At 39.2% G+C, this 6,000-nt stretch overlaps 1 protein-coding gene across 1 annotated transcript in view; it reads right to left on the reverse strand.

The window, feature by feature from the left end:
- Positions 1–2,807, reverse strand: part of LOC124144731 — a 77,507-nt gene extending 74,700 nt beyond the window's left edge. Inside the window, exon 1 of the mRNA XM_048390909.1 lies at positions 2,759–2,807. The gene's annotated coding sequence lies outside the window, so the exon portion shown is untranslated. The remainder of the gene's footprint in view (positions 1–2,758) is intronic.
- Between the last annotated feature and the right edge of the window lie 3,193 nt (positions 2,808–6,000).

Raw genomic sequence — 6,000 nt, forward strand, 5'->3', positions numbered from 1 at the left:
TTCACAACACATTTACTTCAGGTCACCTGAAATGTCCAGCGAATGATCTGTTTTAGTAAAATCTGAACAATTAGAATAATAGTGTAGATATGAAACGGACCATATCCAAGACGACAGAAACTCGCTCTTAAGTGAATCGCTATTATGACGCAAGACAGCATGGAGTAATGAAATGTATGCAAGTTTCGACTGCATGGAGTTTTCAGACGTATGGTGAGTAAGGCTGCATGGAGTTCTAAGATGAATGCAGGGTAAGACTGCATGGAGTTATAACATGTATGCGGGGTAAGACTTCATGGAGTTATAACATGTATGCTGGGTAAGACTGAATGGAGTTATAACATGTGTGCAGGGTAAGACTGCATCGAGTTATAACATGTATGCAGGGTAAGACTTCATCGAGTTATAACATGTATGCAGGGTAAGACTTCATGGAGTTATAACATGTATGCAGGGTAAGACTTCATCGAGTTATAACATGTATGCAGGGTAAGACCGCATAGAGTTATAACATGTATGCAGGGTAAGACTGCATGGAGCTATAACGTTTATGCAGGGTAAGACTGCATGTGTTATAACATGTATGCAGGGTAAGACTGCATAGAGTTATAACATGTATGCAAGGTAAGACTTCATGGAGTTACAACATGTATGCAGGGTTAGACTGCATAGAGTTATAACATGTATGCAGGGTAAGACCGCATAGAGTTATAACATGTATGCAGGGTTAGACTGCATAGAGTTGTAACATGTATGCAGGGTAAGACTTCATGGAGTTATAACATGTATGCAGGGTAAGACTGCATAGAGTTATAACATGTATGCAAGGTAAGACTTCATGGAGTAACAACATGTATGCAGGGTTAGACTGCATAGAGTTATAACATGTATGCAGGGTAAGACCGCATAGAGTTATAACATGTATGCAAGGTAAGACTTCATGGAGTAACAACATGTATGCAGGGTAAGACTTCATGGAGTTATAACATGTATGCAGGGTAAGACTGCATAGAGTTATAACATGTATGCAGGGTAAGACCACATATAGTTATAACATGTTTGCGGGTTAAGACTTCATGGAGTTATAACATGTATGCAGGGTAAGACTTCATGGAGTTATAACATGTATGCAGGGTAAGACTTCATGGAGTTCTAAGATGTATGCAGGGTAAGACCGCATAGAGTTATAACATGTATGCGGGTTAAGACTTCGTGGAGTTATAACATGTATACAGGGTAAGACTTCATGGAGTTATTACATGTATGCAGGGTAAGACTGCATGGAGTTATAACATGTATGCAGGTTAAGACTGCATGGAGTTATAACATGTATGCAGGGTAAGACTTCATGGAGTTATAACGTGTATGCAGGGTAAGACTGCATGGAGTTATAACATGTATGCGGTGTAAGACTGAATGGAGTCATAACATGTATGCAGGGTGAGACTACATGGAGTTATAACATGTATGCAGGGTAAGACTGCATAGAGTTATAACATGTATGCAGGGTAAGACTGCATGGAGTTATAACATGTATGCAGGGTAAGACTTCATGGAGTTATAACGTGTATGCAGGGTAAGACTGCATGGAGTTATAACATGTATGCGGTGTAAGACTGAATGGAGTTATAACATGTATGCAGGGTGAGACTACATGGAGTTATAACATTATGCAGGGTAAGACTGCATAGAGTTATAACATGTATGCAGGGTAAGACTGCATAGAGTTATAACATGTATGCAGGGTATGACTGCATGGAGTTATAACATGTATGCAGGGTAAGACTTCATGGAGTTATAACGTGTATGCGGGGTAAGACTGCATGGAGTTATAACATGTATGCGGTGTAAGACTGAATGGAGTTATAACATGTATGCAGGGTAAGACTACATGGAGTTATAACATGTATGCAGGGTAAGACTGCATAGAGTTATAACATGTATGCAGGGTATGACTTCATGGAGTTACAACATTATGCAGGGTAAGACTGCATGGAGTTATAACATGCATGCAGGGTAAGACTGCATGGAGTTATAACATGTATGCAGGGTAAGATTGCATTGGGTTATAACATTATGCAGGATAAGATTGCATGGGGTTATAACATGTATGCAGGGTAAGATTGCATGGAGTTATAACATGTATGCAGGGTAAGACTGAATGGAGTTATAACATGTATGCAGGGTAAGACTGCATGGAGTTATAACATGCATGCAGGGTAAGACTGCATGGAGTTATAACATGTATGCAGGGTAAGACTTGATGGAGTTTTAAGATGTACACGTAATGCTGTTGATGTGTGTATCCAAGTACATGAGTGCTGTTTATATGTGTATCCCAGTACATGAAATGTTGTTTATGTGTGTATCTAAGTACACGTAATGTTGTTTATGTGTGTATATGAGAACACGTAATGCTGTTTTTATATGTGTATCCAAGTACAGCTAAGGTTGTTTTATAAGTCTGTAACAGCACGCGCAGGGTTGACGTATAAGTATCCTAGTACATGTAAGGTTGTTCATAAATCTGTCATTGTACGTATTAAGTTGTTTTATATCTTCACCTTACACACTAAAATTGCAGCATGAATCTAGGCCCTTATGCCATCATATATCTATAAACGAATTTTCAAATAATCGTGAACAGCACAGTAGCTGAGATCGAAAAGGTGATACACGTTGAAAAGTATATATTCGTATCCTGGTTCAATGTACCAAGGATACATAAATAAAGAAACCAAAACGGTAAATGTCTTACCTTGACGTTTGTAGCACAGCACGTTGAACACACGACCTAACTGGCAGAATTCATGTTTGAGAATACGGCAGAATGTACGTCTTGCCCAGTTAACAGATCCTAATGCACCGGAGGCCGTATACACGATCTGGCTGCAGGGCATGTTAAACATGTCAGTGGCCAATTGGAGTTTAACATCACATGAATACTTATATCTTGCTTTTTTCTGATGCTAACACCTTAACCTGCATGATTTAGACGACAGGTGAAATAAAACTCTGTGTGGCATTGTTTTATGAAATGATTATTACACGCACGTCAGTTTTATGAATTAAAGATGTACAAGTACGACAATGCGAACTTATTCTTCTCGTGGACTTGACAATAAACGTTACAGTATGATACGTATATTGCTAGGTCCTTTTGACTTCGGAGTATTGTTTTTTACTCTAGTTTATCTGGAAATACTACACTGCATATAAATTTATTTGGATGCGAACTTTGAGCCACCGAAATAATCATGTCGCGGCACGGATGGCCCAACCTGAGGCGTTGGAAAACGTTGGGCAGAGTTGCGTCCCTTGCCAGAAACCTGTGATCGAAGGACGTAATTCTAGTCGCACTGATTATGTTTCTTGGTTTGTCAGCACCATACCCATTCTTATGGATATGTTGGTGCGAACCCTGGTTTCATCACGGATTTCTGTGATCCATTCATATATTTTTTACCCCAATGGAATCAGTTTCGTTGGATAATCAAGACTGGTTATTCTCTGGCGTTGACGTTTTATATTTTACTGAGGTGGTAAATGCTTAAAGGCCTGCACCACTTCTTGCTTTCCCCAACATCAGGCTGACACGCTAATCATACAGGATAATCATAGTCGTTTTCCTGTCCCAACTAGACAACAAGTCGGTTAAACAGGACCTACAAAATTAAGAACACACGAATCAGTGGACATGTTACAGTGATGACATAGGGTGTTGCAGTAAGAATGATTATGTCCCGTCTAACCGGAAGCACCCATTATGGGTCACGGAAATAAGGGAAGGCAACACAAAGAGTTTGTAACTAATGATGCCTCAAGTGACAATGATATATATATATATCATTGTACAAATAAAAGCGACACCGATGGCACCCGTCACAAACACATGCAAAGGCAAGTCAATTGTTCACCTAAGATAGCAGGGGAACATGCCAAAAAGTCAAAATAGGGAATTGCGTCGGAGATCATTTTTGTAGCTTGATTTGTCAAATTTGGAAATGTCCTCCTCATGTCTACCATAAAAAAAATAATATTTGAAAGCTTTACTGAGGCCTTTCATTTTGTAATCGTCATCTAACAACAACTGAGCAAGAGTTGTGTGGCGCTCTTTGGAATCTTGGTAGTAAGAGCATGCTCGGGGGTACATCAAGAGTTGTGAAATGTGGTCATCAAGGGCAGAAACTGCAGGTAATGTAGGTTGTGTTTCATGATGCATGTAACTAACGTTGGCCTGGGTGGAGCTTTAGCCTGAAATTGCTTTAATTTTATTTCAGAATTGTGACATTTCTTACGATCCCCGGATGTGGGACATGCACTGTATGTTATGTTTTACCAGGAACATTTGAGTGATGCAAGGTATGCGGATTCTTTAAGTATATATAAAACGTATTTATGATGTTACTTATATATACCGATGCAATGTAACAGTGCAGACAAAAGTCAGAAACAATATTTGAGTTCACTATTTGTAAAAAAAAGATAATATATAGACGATAATATTATTATCGTGCTGTCATCTATTTATAGATTCCATGTTTAGCGAGTTAATAAATATTTTTGGAGAATTTTTTAAATATGAACGACAAAACTATTTCTGCAATTGTAAGGAAAGCCTTCTGAAAGCATAGTCCATTGTGCGATTCCGACTATATCATATACCTGTGTCTATGAATCACCATGGGATACTGATGATACCAGGTGAGCGTATCCTGCCCGGCCAATGGCACCCGCCACAAACACATGCAAAGACCAGTCAAGTGTTCACGGGAACATAATTAAATTATGGTACAAGTCAAAATAGGGAATTGGATGGGACATTATTCACTGATCCATTTGGATGGCGCGTGGTCCTGTGCACAGCGCACAGATCACAAATCAGGTGAAGTTAAGCTCATGAGGGGTGTTAACCCCAAAACGTTTGTTTGTTGTTTTACGCCGCACTCAGCAATATTCCAGCTATATGACGGCGGTCTGTAAGTAATCCAGTGATTGACATCATGAACATCGATCCACGCAATTGGAATCGATGACATGCATCAACCAAGTCAGCGAGTCTGACCACCCGATCCCGTTGGTCGCATCTTACGACAAGTACAGTCACTTTTTAAGGCAAGCATGGGTTGCTGAAGACCTATTCTACTCCGGATCTTCACGGGTGATCATATGTATGAAATTGGCGCATTGGGGATTCAAACAAATCACGACCAAAGGACGCAAACATTGCAGAACGCAATACGGACCCTTATACATCTGGGCCAAGTATAGCCTTATCGATTTGTCGAAAGGTGATTGCATTTTCAATGTTCGTCTCAATTTTCCATATATGAATGACTAATTATTCAATATCAAGCACATATAAAATACCAGGTTTACATTATTATATCGCAATTTGACAGCATATTATTATTTTAATCATTCTTAGCATACAAAAGAAATGTCTCTTCAGAAGACAGGGTGTTGTGTGTTTCAGACCTAAATGTAGGTTATTATTTATTTATCAAGTGTGTGTATGTGTGTGTGACCATTAAATCACATCATACGACCAGCATAGGTTGCTTTGGAACCTTAAGTATTTTATCCCGTTTGAATAAAGTTCAGTCTGCAAGATGTGTATTTATGTAGATGTAATTCTTTAAGAATTAATCCTACTTCTATCGGATGTTAATCTGGCTATATGTACAAAGCCATTGGAGAAAGATCATGGTCACGGCGACATTTTGACGTTACCTCTGACGTCACTGGTGACACGATGCTGACAAAATAGTTCCTGGCTGTTAGTGTCTCTTCTTTCAAGAAACAGCAGAAACGTGATGGGGGTTTCATGCAAACGTGATCGTTGTGTTTTAATAATTCCATGCAAACATAAAAAAATGAAGCGTGTTATCAACACTACATTTGAAAGTAGCGACCGTGCGTCGGACGTACTTAACTGAGATGCCGCCGAGGGAGGATAAGCATGTTCCAAATAGACAGTCTACGGATTCATTTTTCAAA

Source organism: Haliotis rufescens, unplaced genomic scaffold (assembly GCF_023055435.1).
Source record: "Haliotis rufescens isolate VD_foot unplaced genomic scaffold, xgHalRufe1.0.p SCAF_9, whole genome shotgun sequence".
NCBI lineage: Eukaryota > Metazoa > Mollusca > Gastropoda > Lepetellida > Haliotidae > Haliotis > Haliotis rufescens.